Consider the following 25,167-nt stretch of genomic DNA (forward strand, 5'->3'; position numbering starts at 1 on the left):
GTGGGGGTGTGTATGTGGCCTGTGCGTATGTGGTGTGTGCTGTGTGTGATGTGGGGGGTGTGTATGTGGCCTGTGTGTGTGGGGGGTGCTGTGTGTGATGTGTTGTGTGTGTGTGTGTGTGTGTGTGTGGCTCATTTCCCTTGCACTCGTCACAGTACACTGCTGACCCGAGTCGTGTCCCTGGATCCCGAGGGTCGGGGGTCCTGCGTCCTTACCAGCCTTACCTGGCTCGGAAGAGGCACCTGGTCTGACGGCAGAAACCACAGACTTTGGAAACACACAGACGTGAGGTCAGATTCCGACTGCATCCACGCCACGTGGGCTCACACGTGTCATCGACCCCTCGGAGCCCGTGTGTTGCGTGTTCAGCCAGGAGGGGGTGACTCCTAGGAGACTGTTACAAGGGCTAAGTAAAAACTGCACGTGACAAACTAAGTTCCGTGTCTGACACCCAGTAGGTGACTCACAGAACAGGCTGAGGACACTCATCGGTCGCACACCAGGTGTTCCCAGGCCGCTCGTGCTGAGGCCACCAGGGGCAGTAAGGAACCCCTGTGGGTGTGATTATATGCACGAGGAGGGCGGCCTGTCTGGGGGAGGGGCGGGAGAAGGCCGCATGTTCTCACGGTAGCTTCACCGTCTCCCAGAGTTAGGGTCGTGAGGGCTCCCGTCCAAACAGGACGAGCGAGACATCCTCTCCCAACGACAGCGGAAGGTGCGGCCCCTCTCATGGCAAGAGGAGCTCCTGTGCCCCCGCAGCTGCCGGGAGCCTGTGTCCAGACACCCTCCTCTCAGCCACCCTGAAAGTGACCTTGAAGCAGCCCCTTCCCTTTCTGGGCCTCCGTCTCCAGAATTACAAGATTAGAGGCATGGCAGCGGGACCTCCGGGGGAAGCAGGTGTGAAACTGGGAGGGAGGGTGCCGAGGAGGGCAGTTCTGGACCCCCACCCCCACCCCTGTCTTCAACACAAGCGACACTGTGCTCATCCACTGGAGTGCTCGCCCCTGTGGTCCCCGGGAGTCTTGCAGGTAACAAAGGACGCCATCCACAGCTAAAATGTAAACAAATCAAAACAAACAAACAGGAGTCGAACGTCCATCACGATACAATCCTTTTCTCAAGAGGCAACAGTGAGGTTGGACAAACCAGCCCCCGACAAGGGCTCCCTCCTCGGGAAATCAACCAAAGTCAGACGACGGACGGAGGAGAGTTTCTTCAGAAAACGGCTGTGTTTCTTGTTAAGAGCAGCAGGGACTCTGCCCCGAGTCTCTGTCATCTGCACCCTCCACTGCGCCATCGGTGAACCAACTCACTGCAGACTGTGACAGTAAGAAGCTCCACTCTCTGCTCCCAAAGGGCCTCCCTGGGTTCCGGACATTGTCAGTCTGAGCCGCAAGCAATGGGAAGAGCAGGTGGCTAAGGGCGTCTTGGGTTAATAAACTGGCCAAATAGCCGGAACTTTCATAGGGAATTACAGGAGACGAGGTAGCCATGATGGACTTGACAAGCTCCCATATAACCTGGGTTGCCCTCCGGTCTTGAACCTGTACAGGAGAGACGGGGGCAGGCCCCAGGAAACCATACGTTCCTGAGTGGCTCAGTCGGTTAAGCATCCCACTTGGGCTCAGATCATGATCTCGCAGTTCATGGACTTGAGCCCCACGTCAGGCTCTGTACTGACAGCTCAGAGCCTGGAGCCTGCTTCTGATTCTGGGTCTCCCCCTCTCTCTGCCCCTCCCCTGCTAGCTCTCTGTCTCTCTCTTTCTCTCAAAAATAAATAAACATTAAAATAGAAAAGGAACCTGTACTTTCCTAACCTTCAGAGCTGGTGCGCTCACTGGCGAGGAGGAGATGTGAGAGGTGGGCTCCCCAGCCCAGATACTGCACACACATAAATATCCATGAGATAAAGAAAACAGATCTCAATTAATTTAAAATGAGGAAAACCATACAAAGTCAATCCTCTGACAATGATGAAATTAAATTAGACACATACAAAAGAAAGATATATATAAAAAAATCTCCAATATTTAAAAATTAACACAGTTCCATAAAACCCAGGGATCAAGAAGAAATTATAGGTAATTAAAATATATTTTTAAAGGAATAAAAAGTTTAAAACAACATATAATGTAAGGGATACAGGTAAATTATAGTTTTAAATATTTATGGCAGAAGAACCCCTATGTCAATAAACTAAGCCTCTATTTTAAGAAAGACCAGGAAGAGCAAATTAAACACAAATAGAGGATAAAATGGAAATCAATGAGGGGCGCCTAGGTGGCTCAGTCATTAAGCGTTCAACTCTTGATTTGGACACAGGTCATGATCTCACAATTCATGAGTTCAAGCCCTACTATGGGCTCCACACTAACAATGTGTGCCTGCTTGAGATTCTCTCTTTCTCCCTCCATCTCTGCTCCTCCACTGCTCACATTCTTTCTGTTTCTCACTCTCAAAATGAATAAGCTTTTTATTTAAAAAGTGGACAACAGTGAAATAAAATCAGAAATCTAGTGAAAACAACACTTGTAATTTTGACCAAATCAATGAGACTGGGAAGATTTTACCTAGACCAACATAATACAAAATCAGAGAGGAAAAGGAAGGGAGGAAAGAAGGAAGGAAAAAAGGAAGGACGGATGGGAGGGAGGAAGGACGGATGGGAGGGAAGAAGTAAAAGAAAACCTGAGGAGAATGAAAGATAAATCAGAAAGGAAAAAGTAAAGTGTTTTGTCCATGGTTTGATACAACCTCGTATGTAAAAAATTTTAAGGAATCCACAACAAAACTTCTAGAGCTAATAAATGAATTTAGCAAGATGGCAATATGCACTAGCAATGAACAATCAGAAATGAGATTAAGAAAATAGTGTAATTCACAATGGCATCAAGGAGAATAAAATATTAGGGATAATTCTAACAAAAGGAGTACATGATTTGAAAACTACAAAATATTGCTAAGAAAAACTAAGTAAGTAGAAAGATATCCCATGTCCATGGATTCAAGAAGTAATGGAGAAATGGCACGTCTCTCTAACCTGGTCTACAGATTCAACACCATCTCTATAATATTCTAGTTGACTTATCTATCGAAACTGACAAGAAACTGACCTACTTTCGTACGGGAATGCAAAGAAGATCCAGAACAATTTTGAAAATAAAAAACAACGTTGGAGATCACCACCAAATTTCAAGGCCTACTGTACTGCTACAGTCATCTAGACAGTGTGGTGCGTGAGAAGGATCACATAGTGATAAGTGAAAGGAAATTGAGTGCCTAGAAAGGAATTCTGGCATTTATGATAAACTGACTTTCAACAAAGCAACCGAGTAGTGAAAAGGATGATTTTTTTCAACAAATGGTGTCAGGAAGATTGGAGCAACATATGAAGAAAACAAAACAAAACAAAAGCCTGAGACTATTATTTCACACAGTACACAAATTTAACTTCAGGCAGGTCGTATACTAAATATAAAAGCCAAAATGACAAAGCTTCTAGAAGAACACATGGGAGAAAATCTTTGTGACACTGGGTTGGGCAAAGAGGTATTAGACACAATACCAAATGCATAAGCTGTAACAGAAAAAAAAATGGATAAATTGGACTCCATTGAATATCATCAGCAATTCCAATGATATCATTAAGAAAATGAAAAAAACAAGTCATGACTTGGGAATAATATTTGTGAAGCATATGTCTGATGAAGAACTTGTATCCAGAATATATAAAAACAGTTTTAACCCAATAATAAGATACTAAACAACCCACATGGAAACTGGACACAGGACTTGAACACTGGAACAGACATCTCAACAAAGAAAACATACAAATGGCTAATAAGCACATAAAAAGTTATGTATCATTAGTAATTGGGAGAGCCCCACAACCATCAAAATGGCTATAATAAGAAACGCAGACAGTATCAAGTGTTGACAAGGACGTGGAGTAACTGGAACCCCCACATGTTGCCAGTGGGAATATAAAATGGTACAGCCACTTTGGAAAACGGTTTGGAAGTTTCTTCAAATGTTAAACAGACCCAGCAACTCAATCATGAGACCAAGCAACTCTATACTTAGGGATCTACCAAAGAGAAATGAAAACATACATCCACACAAAGACTTGTGTGTGAACGTGTAGAGTATCATGACTCATAACGGTCAACCCATCGACACAACTCTGTTGTCCATCACCCAGCGAATGGGTAAAATATCGTGTAGACTCCGAACAGCACTCTACTCAGCAATAAAAATTAATGAAACCCTGATACCTGCTGCAACATGAATAAACCTCAGAATTATTATGCAAAGTGTAAAGAAGCTGGAACCAAAGAATGTTTATTATTCATTTATATCAAATACCCAGAAAAGACTAACTTACAGATAGACACTAACAGCAAATTAAGTTTTACCTGGAACCAGGAGTGAGGATTTACGGCAAGCGGGCTTGAGGGAATTTTAAAAGGGTGATGGACATGTTCTAAAAAATGGGGGTTTGATAATGGCTGCACCGCCCTATAAATTTTCTGAAACATTGAATTGTAAACTTACAGTAGGTGAATTTTATGGAATGCTAATTTCAATAAAGCTTTTCAAAAGCACAGCTGATGCTGTAAAAACATAAACACAAAGAAACACAACCAAAGAACTCTCCAGTTCCAGGATGCTCAGCATACTTTGAGTCTTAGTGCTTAAAGGGACCCTGAGTGCCTCTTCAGTCCAGTCTGTTCCTTGAGATCTGGCTTCTCCAGGTCTGGAAAAATCCTATGCCACGGTTTCCTTAAATTTTTTGGTTGCATTTGCTAGGTGACACTTACCTCCTTTTGCAAGCCGTAATTTACACCTGTCAGACACCATCTCTTACGTGCCCCTCTTTCCCGCCGCCAGAAACGAGCTGTGACCATCCTCAAGTTGACCTCCACAATACATCTCTTATAGTCTAATAATGCTTTCAGCTGCATTTTAAAGCAGGAAGCCCTGCTTGCAGAAGAGTTCTCTATTTTCTGTTATAAAAATTTACCAATTAAATTGAGTGCATTTGACCCAATTTAAAAGAGAAGAAAACGCTCTGGTATTTTCAGATAAGGCATTTTTTTTTCTTGGCAATAGCAAAGCCACTGTCTCCATTTCGCAAATCCCTCTAGGCAAGGAAACACGTTGGCAAAAGAGCTGATTTAGAACCGAGTTTGGATTTGGGCTGACGTCTGCCGGAATGAGGATTCTTTCAGACCCTGCCGCTTTGTGGAGGAGCAGGACCCTGTGCCACGTCACACTCCGGCCTGCCGGGGCGTGATGTCCTCTGGGAATGGATTTGTCCTTACATCCGTGAGGACTGTAAGTGCAGAGCCTAAATCTGTCATATATTCTGAGATCCCGATATATAATGCCCATGGCAAAAAGCTTCAGGGAGATGTCCATGTGCCGCTTTGGTAGAGAGCCTCACGCTAATTTTTGAAACATGAAAAGAACATTGTCTTCTTTTCAAATGCATGTCCTTGCACAGTGGCCAAGAACTGATACTGTGCTCCAGCTCAAGTCAAAGAAAATCGGGTCTAAAATAAAAATGACTCCATTGAAATCATAATCAGGATGTCACATCTGCCCTCACCCTCCTTATTCCATCAGAGACGGCATCTTCGTGGGCGCCCATCTGACCTCCGTACACTTTCCGTAATTTCTCAAAATTCTTCATCTCCTCGTGCCTACCCAGTCTGTTCTCCTCACTGCTGCCAGAATAATCTTTCAAAATGTTAACCTCTTCCCTGCTCGTTACTCATTGTGAGATCTCTCTGTCTCTGGGATGACGTCTAGTCATCCAAGCCAGGCATCCACCTCATCACCCACATTTTGACTGAAGCCTCACTACCACTAGGCTCAGGATGCCTCGTGCAAGTGACGGTCCAAGGTCAAATGGCTCATCTGTTGCTAAACAAGCCATTCATATCTGTGGGACACGCCCGGCATTCAGCTGCATCCCGTGGCTACTGCTGCTTCTAAAAATGTTTATATGCTTTCTGGGGTGCCTGGGTGGCTCAGTCTACTAAGCATCTGACTCCTGGTTTCCTCTCGGGTCATGATCTCATGGTTCCTGAGATCAAGCCCCATATTGGAATCTGTGTTGACAGTGCAAAGACTGCTTGGAATTCCCTCTCTCTCTCTCCCTCTCTCTCTCTCTCTCTCTCTCTCTCTCTCTCAAAATCAGTAAACTTAAAAAAAAAATCCAGGGACATGCCTGGGTGGCTCAGTAGGTTAAGCATCCAACTTTAGCTCAGGTGATGATCTCATGCTTCATGAATTTGAGTCCCACATCAGGCTCTCTGCTGATAGTACAGAGCCTGCTTCAGATCCTCTATATCCCTGCCCCTCCCCTTCTTGTTCTCTCTCTCTCTGTCTCTCTCTCTCTCTCTCTCTCTCTCTCTCTCTCTCTCTCTCTTTCTCTCTCCTCCCACCCTTTCTCTCAAAATAAATAAGCTTAAAAGAAAGAAATCTATTTAAGAAGAAAAAATTAATGCTTTCTTCAAGCCTCAGCCACAATGGAATCTCTCTGGAAACTTTGAAATGGCTCTCCACCCAGAAATTCATCACGTCCTTCTCTCCGTGCTGTGGAACTTCACAGAGCCATCGCTCAACGCATGTCTGTTACAATGCCATACAGTGTTCATATGTCAGCATCCCAGGAAGAACACATACTCCTCAGATCTGTGTTTCTTTTGTTCATTTAGTGCCATTCATTTAATAGAACAGCAAGAATGGGAAGGAATTAAGAACAGCTCCTGAAAATGAAGGATAAGAAAGAGTTAGGATCCCTCCCAGCCTTTGGCTTGGAGGAAATGGTAGGAAATGAGGGAGGAAATGGAGGGTGAAATACTCAGATAGAAAGAAGGTTTTGGGGGGGTACACGGGGCCCGGGGAGCATCCAGTGTGGATGTGATAGCTCTTAAAGATCATCAGCTTTTGGTGGAATCTGAAGCCAAGGATGTAGCCAGGTCATCATTTGAGAGTCTGTGGAGAACAGGTGTACAGAATTACAGAACTCCAAATAATCAATGTAAAGAGCAGACAGAAGAATTTAAAGAGTAGAAGAATTCAGTGAAGATTCAAAAAAACAGGAAGTTCCAAGTGATACTTCTAAAGTCATAAGGGAGGAACTTGTCCTCTGATTCACCCTTTCTAGAAAGTGATCCTGCAGAGCTCGGCCACATGTTGAACAAGCAGTAACCCATCTGAGTTTTGGTTTTTTGGGAGTTCTCCTGCTTTCTATACAGCCTTCCACCCTACCTGCTGGGTTTCAATTCTGTTTTTATCCGCACATTCGGAAACACCTGGTATCCTCAATTCATGGGTCTTTCTGAGGCTTTGAAATGCAAACTCTTTTCCTTTTCCCACTTCTTCCATAGGATGAAGATTTTCAGATCTGTTACATTCAATTATCACTTGTCTATGAGCTTTCCAGACTCCAAGAGTCTTTGCCACACACACCTTTCCTGTCAGGTGGCTTCTCGTGGTTCATGCCCATGCCACAGGGCTGCAGGGCAAAGCCAAGGTAGATGACTATATTCAAAATGCCGCCTGTAAGGGAAATTCAGGTTTTTTTCTTCAGCTTTCCCAAGGCCAGCCGGACTCTCTAAAACACTGAAATTCTATCCTAGAATCACACATAGTTTAATTCTGAAATGGCTACCTACAGACACTCTTGAGGGTTGGGTTAGTCACACCATCTCTACTAGTTATTTTGAGGCAAGCTCCTGACTCATGTTGCAGATTCTCAATAAACACTTAGTGATCGATATTGATGGATTCCTGGCAATACACCAAGGCATTCTTGCTGAATGCCCAGCAGACAAATCCATATTCAGATTTTAAGAAAACATTACTCCTGCTGCTATGTTCTAGTGATGGCTTTTGGGCACTGAAGAGCAGGGCACGACTGGGCCAGTGCTCAGTCTGGTCACTCGCAAGAACAGCATCCCTCAGTCTAGCGCTGAAAGGGAAGGTCTTCTGTGGCAACATTTTGGAAAGTGAAATTTATTATTTGTCAACCATGATTGATGACCCTAGAAAGTGGTTACTTATTCTGGATGATGAGGAGGACGTGTAGATTCTATGTACCCACCGCAGACATTAAAAACTGCAAAGAGGTAAGTCCATGAACCAAACCTTGAACACCTTTCCCCACATGGAGTTTGAATTCTATTGGAATTAGATATTAGAACAGAGACTCAGGAACAGCCACATGGGGAGTGCGTGCCCTTAGCAGAGACAATGGAGTTCTGTCCAGAGGCAGCAAATGGAAGGAAGCAAGGCCACCCATCTGCCAGGCATCTCTGCCCATGCGCCCAAAGGAAATGTGAAACCAGGAAACCAGAGAAGACTTTCTTAAAAATATTCTTGGGGTAACCAGGTGGCTCAGTCAGTTAAGTGTCTGACTCTTGATCTCAGCTCAGGCCATGATCTCCTGGTTCATGACATGGAGTCCCATGTAGGGCTCTGTGCTGACAGCATGGAGCCTGCTAGGGATTGTCTCTCTCTCTCCCCCTCTCTCTGCCCCTCCCCTGCTCGCATTCTTTCTCTAAACTTTAAAAATGTTCTTTATCTATTTCAGTTTTATTTTCTCTCTGAATATATGGATTTGAAAACCTGGAGTATCTCAGCATTTCTGACAGGTAATAGTATAAGCGAGTTTGAGAAGCAGTGTTCACTGGGTCCCCGCGTGAATTTAAAGCAGCAGTAAGATGGAGGGACCTGGAAAGTCTCTATCCAGAGTGGGGACCTAAGAGAGCAGTCAGGCTTCTGGGTCACCCGACCCTCTGCAGCCGAATGTCCCTCTAGAGTGTTGTTCTATGATCCCAGAGTAGTCTGTTTCACTCTAGTAAGACTAGCTCTATTCTTACACAGTGGTTCTAACACTGAGTTATTCATATTCCTTAATGCACTTGGAGTTGTATATGTGGCCCGTCTTCCTGGAGTGCCGATTTTATATAATGGTAAGTAATTTTAAGAATTATTCTTTTTTTTTTAATTTTAATATTTTATTTATTTTTGAGAGAGAGAGAGTGTGTGTGTGTGTGTGTGTGTGTGAGCAGGGGAGGGTCAGAGAGAGAGGGAGACACAGAATCCGAAGACAGGCTCCAGGCTCTGAACTAGCTGTCAGCACAGAGCCCAACATGGGGCTTGAATCCACAAACCATGAGATCATGACCTGAGCCGAAGTCAGATGCTTAACCAACTGAGCCACCCAGATACCCCAAGAATTATTCATACTAAAACAAATATGGTTTCATTATGGAACATTGGGGAAAATTCACTGGGATACCTTTTAGAGATGAAAGGAATAATTTAAAGAAAAATTTTGAAGGCAGTGAATGCTTGGCTCTCTGACCTACAGACACCTATTCTCTCCTACCTTTGAGACGATGTTTCATTTTTTCCTGTTTCCAGGAAACCAGATTTTGGTGGGCTCCTGATCTATGCCAGGCACTGTTCTGTTCGTGGGCACTGAGACCACACAGTGACTGAGTCAGAGGAGATCCCAGTCATGGAGTTCATGGGCTGGTGAAACCAGAGGACACACAGGGCCAACCCCCAAAGAGGAATAAAGAGGGAAAGGAGACAGACAGTGAGTTAGGATGGGAGAGGATTGCTTTACAAAGGGGATTTAGAAAGCAGTGCTCACTGGGTCCCTGCATGCAGGAAGTGTACCCAGTACCTTCTTCTACAAGGTATCATTTGAGTCAAAACCTGAATGTTAGGAGACAACCCCATGAGGATGTAAGGAGTGAGCACTCCAGGCAAAGACCAGAGCAAGTGAAATTTCTCCGAGATAGGAAGACACCGGTGCATCCAAGGACAGAATGCAGAGCCCCGCCCCTTAAGTCTAGTGTGCAAGGGGAAGTGAGGTGCATGGAAGACTCTCTCCACCTGCTCATTAGACATCAGCCTCAGAAGCACCGGTGCGCATATATGGAAATGAAGGTTCGCTCGCTCACCTCACACCTACTGATTCAGAACCTAAGAGGCAAGGGCCCAGGACTCTGCATTTTAAACAGATTTTTCAGGACGTTTATTTACATGGACACACACACAACACACACACATACACACATGTACACAGCTTAGAAGGTTCAGAACATTGTTTTAAAGAAAATTAAAACATTAAGAAAAAAATTTTTAATGTCTATTTCTATTCTTGAGTGAGAGAGAGAGATACAGAGTGTGAGCAGCAGAGAGGCAGAGAGAGATGGAGACACAGAATCTGAAGCAGGCTCCAGGCTCTGAGCTGTCAGCACAGAGCCCAACGTGGGGCTCAAACCCACAAACCATGAAATCATGACCTGAGCTGATGTCTGATGCTCCACCAACTGAACCCCCAAGGTGCCCCAAAATTAAAACCTTTTTGAAACATGGTAATGTCAACTGGCGTGTCTCTTCTTGGGAATTTATTCAGACAGAAGTCCTTGATGCTATCAAAAAACATGACAGGGCCGTCTTCCAGAACTTTCTCCTATCTCCCCTCCTGGTGAATCCAAGACCTTCTCAGACTTTCTCTATCCAGGATAACTGCTCAGGGAATATGATCTCAGGAGAAAACGAGCTCTTCTTTCAGAAGAGCGGAGCCCTGTAGCACTTGCGTGGCGGTGACCGATTCTTCCTTCAGTTTCCTTTATGAAATAAACAAGTCCTGACACTTGATGGGGCAGCAGCTGTTCTCATGAATTAACTATTTCTGAATTTAGAAAATTGCTGCGTTCCACCAGACTATCTTCGCAGCTGGTTAAATGAAGACAGAGTCAATTATTATAATTTGGTGCAGTTGTGGGCTTTTTCTGCAAAAGTTACAGTATTTCTATATTTTTTACATTAAAGATAAAAGAGATGAATGACTTCAATTTTCTTGGAACTTCAATTACGGGGCTTGAATCGTCCCACAGACAAAAGAGAAGTTGAGAATTCAGAATCCACAGATGATCCTATTAACGGTCATCTCCTGTATCAGTAATGTGCACAAAGCTTTGGGGTGTGCTGGGAAACACAAATCTCCCCTTGTTTGCAATTATTTGAGTAGTTACTTTTTGATATTTACCAACGTCCCAGGAAGGGGTGTGTCCGTGAGATTGTTTCCATGTGATGGGGTCGTGATTTCCAAAGGGAATCAGATGTGCCTCATGGTTTTAACTTCATGTATCTCTAAGCTGTCCCAGGGGGAAGAAGAAGGGGCCTCCGTTATCACAAACAGGAAAAAAAGGGAGTTTAAATGAGATATGTCATCAAATCTCGGATATAGTAATTAGCGATTGTAAGCACTTTCACAATTTAAACAGTATCTCCGCTAACTTCATCCCTTTGATTCTCGCAATAATCCTGGGAGGCTGACCTTCTCTGATAAGGAAATTGAGACTCAGAGATTCAAGATTGCCCCCAGAGAACCCAACATGAATGCTACCATGTCTTCTTGTTCTGAATTCTAGATCATTCTGTCCTATGCTGCACTTCCCATGGATATACTAAACTTCCAGGCTTGCCCTCCTCTGTATCTGAGAAAAAAATATTTAACACCATATAGGTAGCCTTGACCTGAGGTCTCATTATGGATCTCCTACTAATTTGTTTTTTCACTTCTCTGATGCGGGTATAGGAGACTAGGCAGACTCAGTTGGAATGATTTTATCTAAAATTAACTGATTCTCTGTGGAAAGACATTATGCATTATGAAAGAGGTATATACTCTATATATTTCTGTGTATATACATATATTTCTTGAAGCTTTTGTCATCTACTATGCCAGAGACTGTCAGTAATAATTGGAGTCAATCCTCTCCTTTGCCCAGTGAAATGGATACAAGACTAGGATCCGCCAGCTCTTCAGACAGTTGAGCCTGATGGATTCCCAGAGACATTTTGCTCAGCACTTCCTTTCTTTTTATTTATACATGTTTTTAAGATGTAGTTTTACACTAGCTTGATTTATACAAAAGGCAGCCAGGAGAATAGAAAATTCCATTTTTGATCCACCGCCACGTTACTGTTGAGAATCGAGTCCACTGACATGCCTGTTTGATGTCCCCTGAGGTGCCTCATGACCGCTGGCTTTGTAAGCTTGCCCTGCCGGCTCCCAGGCCCTGAGTGGGCACCAAGTAAGGTATCGACAAGCAGGGTTCCAGAAGGCTCCGGGAATTTGGTGAGCAAGCACTTTCTCTCTGAAAGTCAAAGGAATCTGATTTCTGAGACTCTGCAAGAAAGCCTTCAAATTAAACCTAAGGTCTTATGAGTAAAATAGGGAACAACAGTTGGAAGTGAATCTCTAAAATCTTTCAGAAATGGTGTTTGTGGTCATTGAAATGAAGTTGTATGGACATAAGCACGGGATATATTACAAATGGCACTCTATACATCCTCGTTAAGTAAGACTTAATTCAACACAGCTACTTTCCATTTATATTTGTATCTGCATATGCTGTTTAATAAATGGATTGGATTATGTTTTGGTCCCTGGTATCTCACTTAAACAGTCAGTGCTTTTCCGAATAGGTAGCAGTAGAGATTCATTTCGTATTAGACTTTCTAAAAACATTTCCCAAACTCACTGAATAATTTCATTATGAACTACTTAACCTATAGTCTGAAAGTTTAGAAAGACAGTATCAAACATTAACAGCAAGGGGATCATGAACGGGTAAAGTTAGCGAAGAGCTGGGTTCATATAAATGTTTGCACAGTTGGTGCTGTTGGGTCTCTTAATAGGGAGAATTTCTGGTTGAAATAACCAAAGAATTCATACTACTTCACAATGTAATTAGTCCGCGGTTGAGGCGGCATTTGCACTGTCCTTGAAAATTGGATAATGCTTCAAAAATGTGGATCAGGGAGCTCAAAACTGGAAACAAATCTCTTCTGAAGCATCTCAAGATTGTTCAGCCACTCTGTGCCAAAGCATAGCTGACATCACCTTACAGCGCGGCATTGTGGAACTCACTTCCCAGTTAAATTCTCAAGCCAGATTTCACCTTTGCCCTTTCCTTCACTTGGCTTTATCAGGCTCATGTCTACAGTGCATCTCTTAGCCTTTTTGGCCAACATCTTCATCTAAATGCAGAAGGCTCACAGCTTTAGGAAGGCCGGTTATGATCCATTGTAATAGTTGAGCACATTCTTTTTCTTAATTTTTTTTAATGTTTATTCTTTTGAGAGACAGAGAGAGACAGAGCATGAGCAAGGGAGGAGCAGAGAGAGAGAGGGAGACATAGAATCCAAAGTGGGTTCCAGGCTCTGAACTGTCAGCACAGAGCCTGATGTGGGGCCTGAATCCACAAACTGCAAGATCATGACCTGAAACTTAATAGACTGAGCCCCCAGGTGCCCCAAGCACTTTCCTTTAAAAAAAAAAAAAAAGGTTTATTATTTAATTTGAGGGAAAGGAGAGAGAGAGAGAGAGAGAGCGAGCATGAGGAGGGGAGAAACAGAGACAGAGAGGGAGAGAGAGAGAATCCCAAGCAGGCTCCATGCTGCAGTGCACAGCCCAATGCGGGGCTCAAACTCACAAACCATGAGATCATGACCTGAGCCAAAATCAAGAGTCAGATGCTCAACCGACTGAGCCACCCAGGCACCACAATTGAGCACTTTCTAAGGTTAGGATGCCAGTGAGGTTTGAGACACAGTCAGGTCAGCCCAGTGTATAAGAACTTCTTTCATAAGTGAAGCTGAGACAGCTCTTCTCAAATACATGCTTGTACCTTCTGTACTGAATGACTTAGAAAAAATGACAAGGCTCCAGGACAAAAGGGAGAGTCAGGAAAAAGGCAGAGCCAGGGACTGCAGGGTGGGGGCCATGGAAAGAGCACTTCACAAGTAGTTGTATTTCTGGGCGGGCACCCCAGACATGCCCCCTGTCTCTCTATCCCCTTTCCACCATGAAAGTTAGGTGCAACTGTCCCAGTTTACCTATAAGGAGCTGTGGCCCAGAGAGATGGAACACTTGGTTCAGGTCACTCCACTGGCTAGGAGGCAGCAGAACCATTTCCCTCTGGTTCCAGAGCCTACCCGGCATCTCATTTTCTCCACCTACCAGGTTGTCTTCAAACTCAGTCCCATTGATGAGCAGAGTCGGGCCAATCTCCACTGAAGGGCTTGTGTAAGAGGGTTGGTGCTCCTGGCTGTCAGATCGCCTGCATGGAAACAAGTGGAGATGGGTTGGACTCCTCTTTTTAGGTAAAACATACTTTACCTGAAAGCCTTGTGTGCTTCTAAAAACAAGATGTAGAACTGGAAGTCTATTTTGAGCGATATGCTCCATCCTGGGCTCACTTTGCCAACCCGAAGCCGATATTGAAGAGTTCTGTGGAATAAAAAATTCATGAAGGAAGAACCAGAAACAGGCTCATTATTTTTGTTGCCCTTTTAAAGGCTTCAATGTAATCCAAGGATTGTAAATGCATCCTAGCTCTTGAAATTATAGAATGAATAAAGACCTGGAAACTGGTTCAGAAAGCTCTCACCTGACCTACTGTGGAGTGTGATATCTGGCACAGTAACTTTTATGTACGCTCCTGACATTTCTACCAAAAAGGCCGAGTCTCCTCTTTTACTGCTGTTCTCAGAGTGCAGATGATTCATCAGCCAGATTTGCGAGTGTCCTGAGGTGGAAAAAACAAAGTTGGGAAGGTTTGACCATTCACCTGTAGACGGTGCCTTCCATGGGGGTGAGGACTGGCTCGCCTGGGGCCCTCTGGACCGCGAGCCATCCAAGTGACCACCCACAGTTTTGGACGGCACTTCTTGCTTTGTCTTTGTTTACCTTGAGAACGCCCCGTAGCCTTCAAAATGAAGCTCGGGCTCTGCGACTTGCCTATCACTGTCCCTTGCACTGTGTCCCCCCACCTCTTCTTCAGCCTCATGCTCTGATGTCCACTCTTCCCCTCCTATAACCCCCACAAGGCCTCCAACCTCCTGCCACCCACTGCTTCCTGGTTCTCAGCTTGAGAAGCTTTCTGAGCCCCCAACCCCTTAAGCTGTGACCTTCTCAGGTCTCTGTTCTGTCCAAGCCAGTGAAACAACAGTGTCGTTCAAAACTTCTCTCTGTAGTGGGGTGCCTTGGTGGCTCAGTCGGCTGGGTGTCCAACTCCGGCTCAGGTCATGATCTCATGGTTCATGAGATCGAGCTCCGCATCGGGCTCTGTGCTGACAGCTCGGAACCTGAAGCCTATCTTCGGATTCTGTGTCTCCCTCTCTCTCTGTCCCTCTCCTGCTTGTGCTTTCTCTCTCTTACTCTCTCTCTCAAAAATAAATAAAAACATTTAAAAAAATTAAAACCTCTCTCTGTAGTGAAAGTGTTTGAAGCTCCCAGAAATAAATAATTTTCCCTCCCTCTGTGTTTCCCTTGCAGTCAGTGAATACCTTATATAAAACAGGAGTATATACCTTGTGATCATCTCTTCCCCTGTAGTCCTCCAGATTAAGCCCAGCTGCCATTCATTTTTGTGTTCGCTGGCTTGTCATGATGTGTGTTTGGCACATGTAGACACACAGTGGTGATTTGTGAATCATTGTCAAATCTTCATGTGCCTAAAATGATGCATTTAGTGCTTTAAAGATAGTCCCCGGATCTGATTGTCCAAGCAGGAGAAGGGAGTATTTTCTTCATCTTCTCTATTTCCTCTTTGGCTTCCTTTCTCTTCTCTCTGCCCAGAGAGAAGCAAGCTGGACAGACGCCATTACCTTTGAAGGTGAACCCTTCCCACCAATGGCCCCAGCACAACGGATGCATTTGTGGGACTGGCTTGTCACTCTCAGAGAATTGGGGGGAGAGTAATGGAAAGGGCCCTAGACCACTGGTTGGATATATTACATTTTCTCCCCGCCACCTCTGCAATCCTCAGAACTCACCTCCAGGTATTGGTTGGTGCCTAAAAGCCCCAATATGAAGATTCAAGAGGAGACATGTGAAGTCAAGAGTAAGAACTGAAAATGCAAACAAAAGATTTCCAGGGGGAGGGCTGTAGCTTGGCAGGAGCCCTGTAGAAGGTGGCCTTGGGCTATGGCTAAACATTAAAAAATAAAGAAAGAAAAGAAAAAAGAAATGCAAGTCGCCTGTCTGCACAAGACAGGTGTTGCTCTTTGTTGCATGTCTCAGAAGGATCAGACATAATTAGGGAAAAAAATTGTTCCCCTACTTTGCCGCTTCCTGTCTAATAACTAATTAGCCGGACTGTGTGCCGGTGGAAGAAAGATGTGAGTAATATTTAAGGCCTTCAGGAAAGGATAGTAGTTATGGCAACGAGCAAGTCCATAGACTTATAGCAGATAATGCTTGATTTTTGAAGTCTATTTATGTGAACATCTTTATAAATATTTATCATATGTCATCTAAGAATAGCTAAAACTGAGGCACTTGTAACCCAGATCTCTTTCCATCCATGTTTTTGTCCATAAATGGGACCACAAATATCTACCTCTGGACAGTGTCATGTTGATATCATGAGGCAGTAGTGACCTAAAAGAGTCAAGACAGTAGGGCCCAGTGGATCCACTGGGTTAATTGATAAATAATCGTTCTCTGGGACAATCAGGTCAGACACCAAGTCAATTTAAGGTAACAATCATCTACTGAGCCTGGCATGTTGTCCTAGATGCCATGGAGAATACAAAAGCATCACAAAATCCAAGGCTTTCTAGAGAATTCCAAAGCAAGTATTTGCAACCTGCCATAAGAATTAATGTATTACTGCACCAGATACTAGTAGCCTTGCAATTGCTTCAAACCATTTTACCCCAGGTCACTTAGCCAAAGACTATGTCAGTCATTCAGCTGCCTTATCAATGTCATGGCTCTGTGTTGACAGCTCAGAACAGCGCACAGACCTTGATCTTACATGCAAGTGCCTTCTGAGGACTCACACGCCTGCTGTCACAACCAGCTTCCTGAAGAATTACACAGGAAGTAGGTCTCACGGTAACACCACATTCACTGGCTCTTCAAAAATTCAACAGCACCTCGTATTTTTCATCTCTACATTATAAGAAAACTATTGTCCACACTTCACTGAGTCCAGACGTTGGCTCATGCAGGCTGTCTTATCATTTCTCATTGGGTGATCACAGAGTAAGTTACCTTGCCTTCCACAGATAATTTTACATCCTTAATTCAGCTTTTCTTTCCAGCACATAAAAGTCCTAGTACGCTTAGTCTCAAATAAGCTGAGGACGCCAAATGACAAGCCAGGGTCTCGCAAGAGCACCTTGTATATGTGATGCAGATGTAAAGACCTGAAAACAACTGTGGCCAAAGAGACAGAAATTCTGGAAATTGAGTGTACAGCAGTGTCTTGCTGCTGTCACCAGAGTTCCCATACTCCAAAAAAATTGTGGGTGAAATCACTCTATCTGATCTTATTTCTCATTTGTAGTGTATTATATTACAAGCTCAGAAATTGCATTTTAATTATTACTGATCAGATGAAAATTTGAGTGCATTAATGTTCTAGTTTATTTCTCAAATGACATGAGAAGCATTTAGAATGATATAGGGGGGCCTAAGGACACAATATCACGTGAAAGCCTCGTTATGGGGGCTGCATCTTATGGGGGGGGGATATTTCTTAAAGGGCAGAAGCCTGGCAGTAATCACAAGTTCTGGCCATCATTCTCCATCTGGTTTGATTTTGAGAGCTGGAGAATTGCAGATCCCTGTGGGCTTGAGACGAACGTGAGAAAGCCCATGGCCATGGTTGTTCTCTCTTAGGTAATGGTCTTTCAACACGCTTTCCTCAACCCCTGTGTGCACACACACACACACACACACACACACACACACAGGCGATCCCAGCTTTGTCCCCAGGTCAGTGGAGTGCTTGGCTGATGATCCAGGCTAGTCTGATTTTATCTGCACAACTGATGGGCTTGGACAAAAAAAATTACCAGGAAGTTCTTGCAGATGAAACCAGTTGGGCCCAGAAAGGTAAAAAGGGCAGTCACAAATCCAGGAATTCAGAGAATACCTTGAAAGATACTGGTAGCTTCTGTGAATCAGTGGCAAAAGACAACATCACAGGAGCAAGAGTGTGTGGCCGCTTTGCCTCCAGCTTTGCCCAGCAGCACACTGGGAGAGCCCTGGGCAGCGGGCCAAGGGGCCCGGCCCCAGATTGCATGGGGAAAGGGAAGTAACGCAGCTCCCAGCAACTTGCTCCAAGGAAAGCACATTCACAAGGAGACCAGGTGCTTCCTATTTGTAGGCCGGGCTATATTTAGGTATTCATTCATAAATGTGCATGAAGGTGAGTTCGCTGGAGCACTAAACCACGGACCAGGAATTCAGACGTAAACCACATGCCGCCCTTGCTCCTCCGTGCGATGCAGGGCTAGTAACAATGAAAATAGCCACACTTGTTAACATACGTACGTTGTGTTCAGCTCCCTAAATTCATTATCTCTAAATCTCTGAACACCTCTGCAAAGAAGGCGTTTCACAGCTGAAGAAACTAAAGCTCAAGGAAGCAGAAAACTGCACATCGTGCAGTGTCGCGTGGTAGAATGTAGCTCTATCCACCCCTCTCCTAAGATCACTAACTAACCTCTCACAGCCTCTTCTCTCAGTCTGAACGATGAAGTATCTTCATTTGGGCCTGTGTCCCCGCCTCTTACGTAAGCGTCCTCGGGGACCTGCAGGGCCAGCCCCCCCGGCCTTGCTTCCGGGCCCCCCAGGCTGTATCTTGGATGTGCTCCAGAATGTGCTGTCATTCATCTCGTGTGGTCCGCCATTTTCTCCCTCCTTCCCAGGCACTGCAGGAGTGGCCCACAAGGGTGGCGACGGTGGCAGCATAGGACAAGGACACACCAGGGCTGGGGACCTCCAGGTTCAGCCTTCTGGGCAGGCTGTGCTCTGGGCCTAAGGGGGAAAGAAGCCTTCCTCACCTCTTTGGTGGCAGACTTTGCTATAGGGGCACTGAAGCCGAGCTCCTGTACCCAAATACCTTACAGAGGGGACAGTAAGGCAAGCTCTGTCTCTCTGGGGCATTCTGAGTAACACTCAGCCCATGGCGCTCAGAATATCTCTTCTGTTGGGCTCTTTTCCTAACTTCCTCTTCCATACATTGTTTTCCTAGGAGGCTTGGGTCACACCCCTATGCCAGACATGCCAAGTGGAACACGGGGTGACAGAAAGCCACACTGTGGGTTCCCTCACTGCACACGCAGACACACGTACACACAAGTACACACATCCTTCTCAAAGTGTGTGCATCTCTGCAATGCAGTGACTTCACCTTCCTATCTTCCCCAGGACAGAAGCTGTACTTGGTACATGCAGTTCACACTTAAGCCATAAAGTCAGCTTATATCTTGAGACTGAGTGCACTGTCATAGCTCTGGAAGCATCCTTCCCTGGGAAGTCCAAACTCCATGTGCTGTGCCTCAAAGCTCCAGGCACCAGAAACACAAGGGAAGCGGTAAGGGGGGATGGACAGAAAGTGATGTCCAGGCAGTGCTGAGGACCCTGATGCTGGCTCCCATAAGAGTGGGGAAGAGGGGCGCCTGGGGGGTTCAGTCAGTTGAGCCTCCAACTTCGGCTCAGGTCATGATCTCATGGTCTGTGGGTTCGAGGCCCACGTTGGGCTTTGTGCTGATAACACAGACCCTGCTTTGGATTCTCTGTCTCTGTCTCTTAACATAGATAAACATTTAAAAAAATTTTTTAAATAGAAAAGAATAGGGAAGACTCTGCACGGTGATGAGGGACGAAGAGGGAGATGGAAAGGGACAGAGGCTGGTCTCCCTCCACTGTGAGCCCCCATTCCCATGGGGACCAGTGTACTTCCTCATTTACACCATGCAGACAAGCCGGAGATGCCCGTGCAGTGGGTTTGCAGGGAGCAGGAAGCCTGAGAGGAGAGAAGTTGGGGCCCAGCCACAGAGGCGAGAGGGGCAGCCTGACAAGCACATCTGTGGAGCCTGGACAGCTGGGAGTCCCGCCAGCTTCCCAGAGAGAGCCCAGACCTCAGCCAGACAGAACTGCCATCTCCTTCTCTGGCCCAAGGGACTCATGTCTCCCTTCAGCATCTCACATGACTCACAAACACACATGTGTTTCTCCCTTCATGCACTGTTTGATACATAGGTGTTGAATGTCCACTCTGAGCCCTCCTCTGGGTGCCTGAAACACAGCACTGAATGAAACAAGCAAAAATCTCCACTCTTTGAACTTCTCTTTCACAGGGAAAAGACAGGCAGTAAATATAATCAGTTGGCAAGATATTTGCTAGAGTAGAAGGGAGAAGGAAGAAAGCAATGCCAGGAAGGAGCTCAGACAGAGCTAGGAAGTGCTGGGGCCAGGAAGGGGGAGAAGGGGCAGCAGGTAACTGAAGTGTGAAAGGAAAGGCCTCCTCGCAGAAGGGGTGTGGAAGTGAAATCTGGAGGGGTGAGTGTGCTTCAGCGCTGAGATGGGGGCATGCCTAGAACATTCAGGAATGGCAGAAAAGCCAGTGTAGTCAGAAAGGAGTGAGTGAGAGGGAGAGAGTAGGTGCCAGAGAAGTAGGAGACACCCAGCACCTTTGAGGCACGTAGACCACTGAAAAGTCTTCGGGTTGGCCTTCGTAGAATGCCGTCACAGCGTAGAACAGGGATGTGCAATGATCTGACTTAATTGGGGCAACCCCAACTCTGTGTTGAGAGTGGATAGACGTGCACAGGGACAAAAGCAGTGTCATCAGTAAAATGAGAGATAATGGCAGCTTGGCCAGACTATTGGCCATGACGATGCTGAGAGCTTCTTGGAAGGCAGGAGTCTTCAGAAGGCAGAGATAGCAAGAGTTGGGGATGGGCTGTATGAAGGATTTGAGACATAAACTGGAGGGGTCAGTGGCTACAAGTTCATTAATCTGCAAATCTCAAAGGACAGAACTGCCACTTCCTGAGTTGGGGAAATCCATGTAAAGAGCACCTCTAGGGGAGAAATCAGGAATTCAGGGTTATGCACATTGGGTTTGCAGTGACGAATACAAGTGGAGATGACATGGAGGTGTTTGGATGGTCGAATCTGATGCTGGGAGAGAGGCCTGCCCTGGATGCACAAGTCTACGAAGTGTCCCCATGCTTAGTTGGCATTTAACTCCATGACATTTACTGTCATCACTCCTAGAGTAGATGGAAAGAGCAGAGGTCCAAGGACTGGGCCCAGGGGTTTTAACACGAAAAGATCAAGAAGACAAGAAGCTGGAAAGGAAAACCAAGGAGGTGAGGACACTCCAGATTAAGGAAATGAACAGAGAATGAATCCAAGTGCAGACATTGTTTCACAGAAAAGGGAAGTGAACAATCGTGTCTAAGGCTCTGGGAGGTCAAGTAGCATGCAGACTACCAACCATTTGAGTTAGCAACTTAGTTGTCCTCTTGTCGGTGACCTCAACAGGAGCCACTCCAGTGGAGTGACTGGGGGAGGGGGGAGGGAGGAGCCGAATCAGAGCAGTGGGCAGAGCTTAAGAGAGGCTCATCAGCCTCATTTACTGTCCCTGAGCAGGGGGAGGACCATGTCTCCTTGTGCAGGTCAGTTTCATTAAAGTCTTCTGTCAGAAACACAACTGAACTTCCTCTTAGATGCAGGGTTCTTACATGATCTATTTGTCTCTTCACCACAGCTCTTTAATCTCCCTCCTTCTCTCTTTCTCCCTTCCTTCTTTTTTTCTCTTTCCCTCTTTCTTTTCCTCTTTTTCTCCCTTTCTTTCTCTCTTTCCTTCCTTCCCTCTTTCCCTCTCCCTCTCTTCCTCCTTCTCTCTCTCTCCCCCTCTCTTTCTCCCTTTTCCTCTCCCTCTCTTTCTTCACCACTCCCTCCTCCTATCTTTCTCCCTCTCCCCCCTCTCCTCTTCTCTTTCTCTCCCTCTCCCACTATAAGAGTTTAATGGGACCCTTAAAGACCCTTAATCTGATCTTTGCTGTGTAGCTTTATTCAGTTCTGAAATGTACTAAGAATTTTTCACTTGAAGCCTCATTAAATCCTCTATCTTATTGTTCAGAGACTGGAGTAACAGGCCTTTCCAATTCTGTAAGACTCCACATGTCTGGACTCTATTTGCTTTCATTTTTGCTTACAAATTAGCTAGTTCATATTGAACAAGTCTCTTGTGTCTAATGTCTTGCACATGCAGGCAATAATAGCCTCCACACATCACTGACATTCTACACTCCAACTTTATCACAGAGCTATGATCGCAGTAAAAATGGGGTTTTACCAAATAATTTGCTGCTGCTATATAACTGGACCCCTAACTTTCTAGTGTATTAATTGACTTTTATCTACTAAGCCAATGCCATGTGTTTTAGTTTTGTTTTGTTTTTTTGATACAGCAAAACCTGATACCAATTTCTGTATTTGTCAGGATAAGTGATACTAGAGGCTATAACAAAAATCTTCTAAATCTCAATGACTTAGCAGAATAAAGGCCTATCCATTTCCCTTTCTGGGCACACTGGAATGTGACATTTTTCAGCCTCCCGTACAGTTATGTTGGGGCTCGGGGACCCAGGTTTCAGACCAAGAGTGTGAGCAGAACTCACTGTGCCAATTCTAAGTAGGCCTCTCTGCCCCCCACACACACCAAAAAAAAAACCAAAACAAAAAAAAAAAAAAAAAAAAAAACCTTGTGTGACCCTGCTCATGCCCTTCACTTTATGGTCAATCTGGAGGCTGTACATTGAAGACAGAGGTGTCATAGCAGAAGTTGACTGGCTTCTTGGGTCCACCCCTAGAGGAGAACACCCAGGAGGGCCAGTCAACCTACATTAACCAGAATGTGAGAGAAAAACAAACATTTATTGTTACATCACTCAAATAATTTACTGCAAATCTATGCTGATAGTACAGGGGGCCCCAGGGGAATGAGGGCAACAAATAAAGAATTTCTTTGAGGATTTCTATTGTAAAGGAAGGAGATAAATGAGATAATAGAGGGATACTGTAAAAGAAGAGTTTGTTTATTTGTTTGTGTGTGTGTGTGGTAGGAAAGACAATTGTATGTTTGTACACTTATAGGAAAGATCTGGTAGAGAAGAAAAACTAATGGTGAGGTCAGACACCAGAGAACTGTCTAGGCAACGTCCTTTGGAAAGCAAGGAGATGAAACTGGACCACACGTATCAGGAATGACATTGGCTAGGAGCACAAACAATTCATGTCTGCAATGCTAGAGGAAGTGGTATATATGTGCACAGATGCAGGTTGGTAGGTAGATGAATTAACAGAAGCTTCCAGAAACTCTCTGGGAACTTCCATTTTCCCAGCAAGATCACCAGCTGAGATGGAGAATTGGAGAGGAGGTTTCAGAGATTTAAGGAGAGAGGTAGGGAGAAATGAAATATTTGTCAAGGACTGTGGGACAGTGAATGGGCAAAAGAATTACAGAATGTTTGCTGCGCTACTTTACTGGTCTACATAAAATTAACAATCATGAACTTAAAAGTGAGGCCTGAATTTTTGCTGGCCAAGTCCAGCTTCCTGTTGGTTCTATGCATGGGCCATGGAATTTCAGCTAGGCAAGTAGGGCAGTGACTATACAAGCATTAGACACAGTGAGAAACCTCTGATATGATTCATAGACTGCAGGACTCATTGGAGGATGGCTGGAATCAGGGATACAAGAAGAAAAGAGCTGAAAGGATGACCAACAATAGAGAGGGAGATGCTTCAAATGGGGGATACGAGAAGTAATGGCTGTTCCTGGCAATGATGACATCTCGTGCTTGATTGTAGGCATGAGTGGTGGAAGCGAGCGGAAGGAAAGGAGGAAAAATAAGGAGAAGAGGCCAAGGAAATAGGATCCCAAATGTCAGTGGGGTCATCTGGATGGGTACTGGTGCATCATGGAGATGTTGGTGGTTGACATATGAAGAGTGAGTCAAGAGCAAATATGACAATGGGGAGTAACCTAGGAGTTGACAGATAGTTTCCACAAGGAGAGGCAGTGGGATCAAACTATTGAGACAGGTAGAAAATTGGAGGGAGGATTAGAATATCAAAAAGAAAGAAAAGTCTAGAATGTGTGGGAAGAAGCAAGGACATGTGTCTCCCCACATTTAAGCCCAAGGATATGAGCAGGTGGGAAGGAAAATACCACTGCAGGCGGGGAGGCAGTGTCCACATTTCAGGCAGTAAGAAGTAAAGGAAATCAGGGAAGAGGGACACTGGAGCAGATTACTGATGATTGTCCACATATCCCAGAGATCACAGGGCAAGTTACGGGAGTTAGGGAAATTTGAAGGAAATCAGAAAGAGGGATTACAGGCATTTCTGGGAATTAAGAGCTGACCTGGGGACCCTAAGTGATGGATGTAAGAAGTGGTGGGAGGGAGCAGATGTTGGGAGAGAAAGGACAAGGGGCTGGCCAGGAGCACTCCTTCCAGAATTCTGCAGGAAACCCCAAGCCATACAGTAAACAGTCTTACTGGCGTATGCCAACCTCCCATTTTGTGCCTTGAATGAATGAGTGAGTGAATTAATGTGTCCCTCAACTGGTTCAGGCCTTTCATTTTAAAGGGGAGGAAAGCAGATCTTGAGGGGCAGGCTCTTCCTCCAGACCACTCCGTGAACTATGGTCTCCAGGAGAGGAAGTGAACCGTGGTGGTGAGAGCACAGTTTCAGAAGACGTGCCCCTCAGGTTGATACTAACTCACACTCACCAGCTCTGTGACCTTAGGCAATTTCCATAGCTTCTAGGAGCCTCAGTTTTCTCCTTTTATAAAGTTATGGATAATAAAAATACATGCCTCACCAATTATAAAAGAAAATGGATTAATGAGTCCTTAGGACAATGCCTGGCATTTAGCAAATGATCCTCAGGTATTATCTATGATGATTAATATGAACCCTGGTCAATCTCTTCATATCTAGAGTTTAACCGACATAGCCCCAAAGCTTCCAATTTTGGCAGGGGGCTCGATCCTCCATAGCATATCCAAATAAAATGGCCTAGGACCCCATTCCACATGCACCCTCCCCCAGATTTCCAAGGAGTCCCAAGGCAGATTTGCCTACAAAACATGAACACAAAAGTTTCACATCTGAAAGAAATAAAGCAACAGGGGAACCTGGGTGGCTCAGTCAGTTAAGCCTCTGACTTCAGCTCAGGTTGTGATCTCATAGTTCATGAGTTTGAACCCCGCATGGAGCTCTCTGCTGTCAGCACAGAG

This window comes from Suricata suricatta, chromosome 4 (assembly GCF_006229205.1).
Source record: "Suricata suricatta isolate VVHF042 chromosome 4, meerkat_22Aug2017_6uvM2_HiC, whole genome shotgun sequence".
NCBI lineage: Eukaryota > Metazoa > Chordata > Mammalia > Carnivora > Herpestidae > Suricata > Suricata suricatta.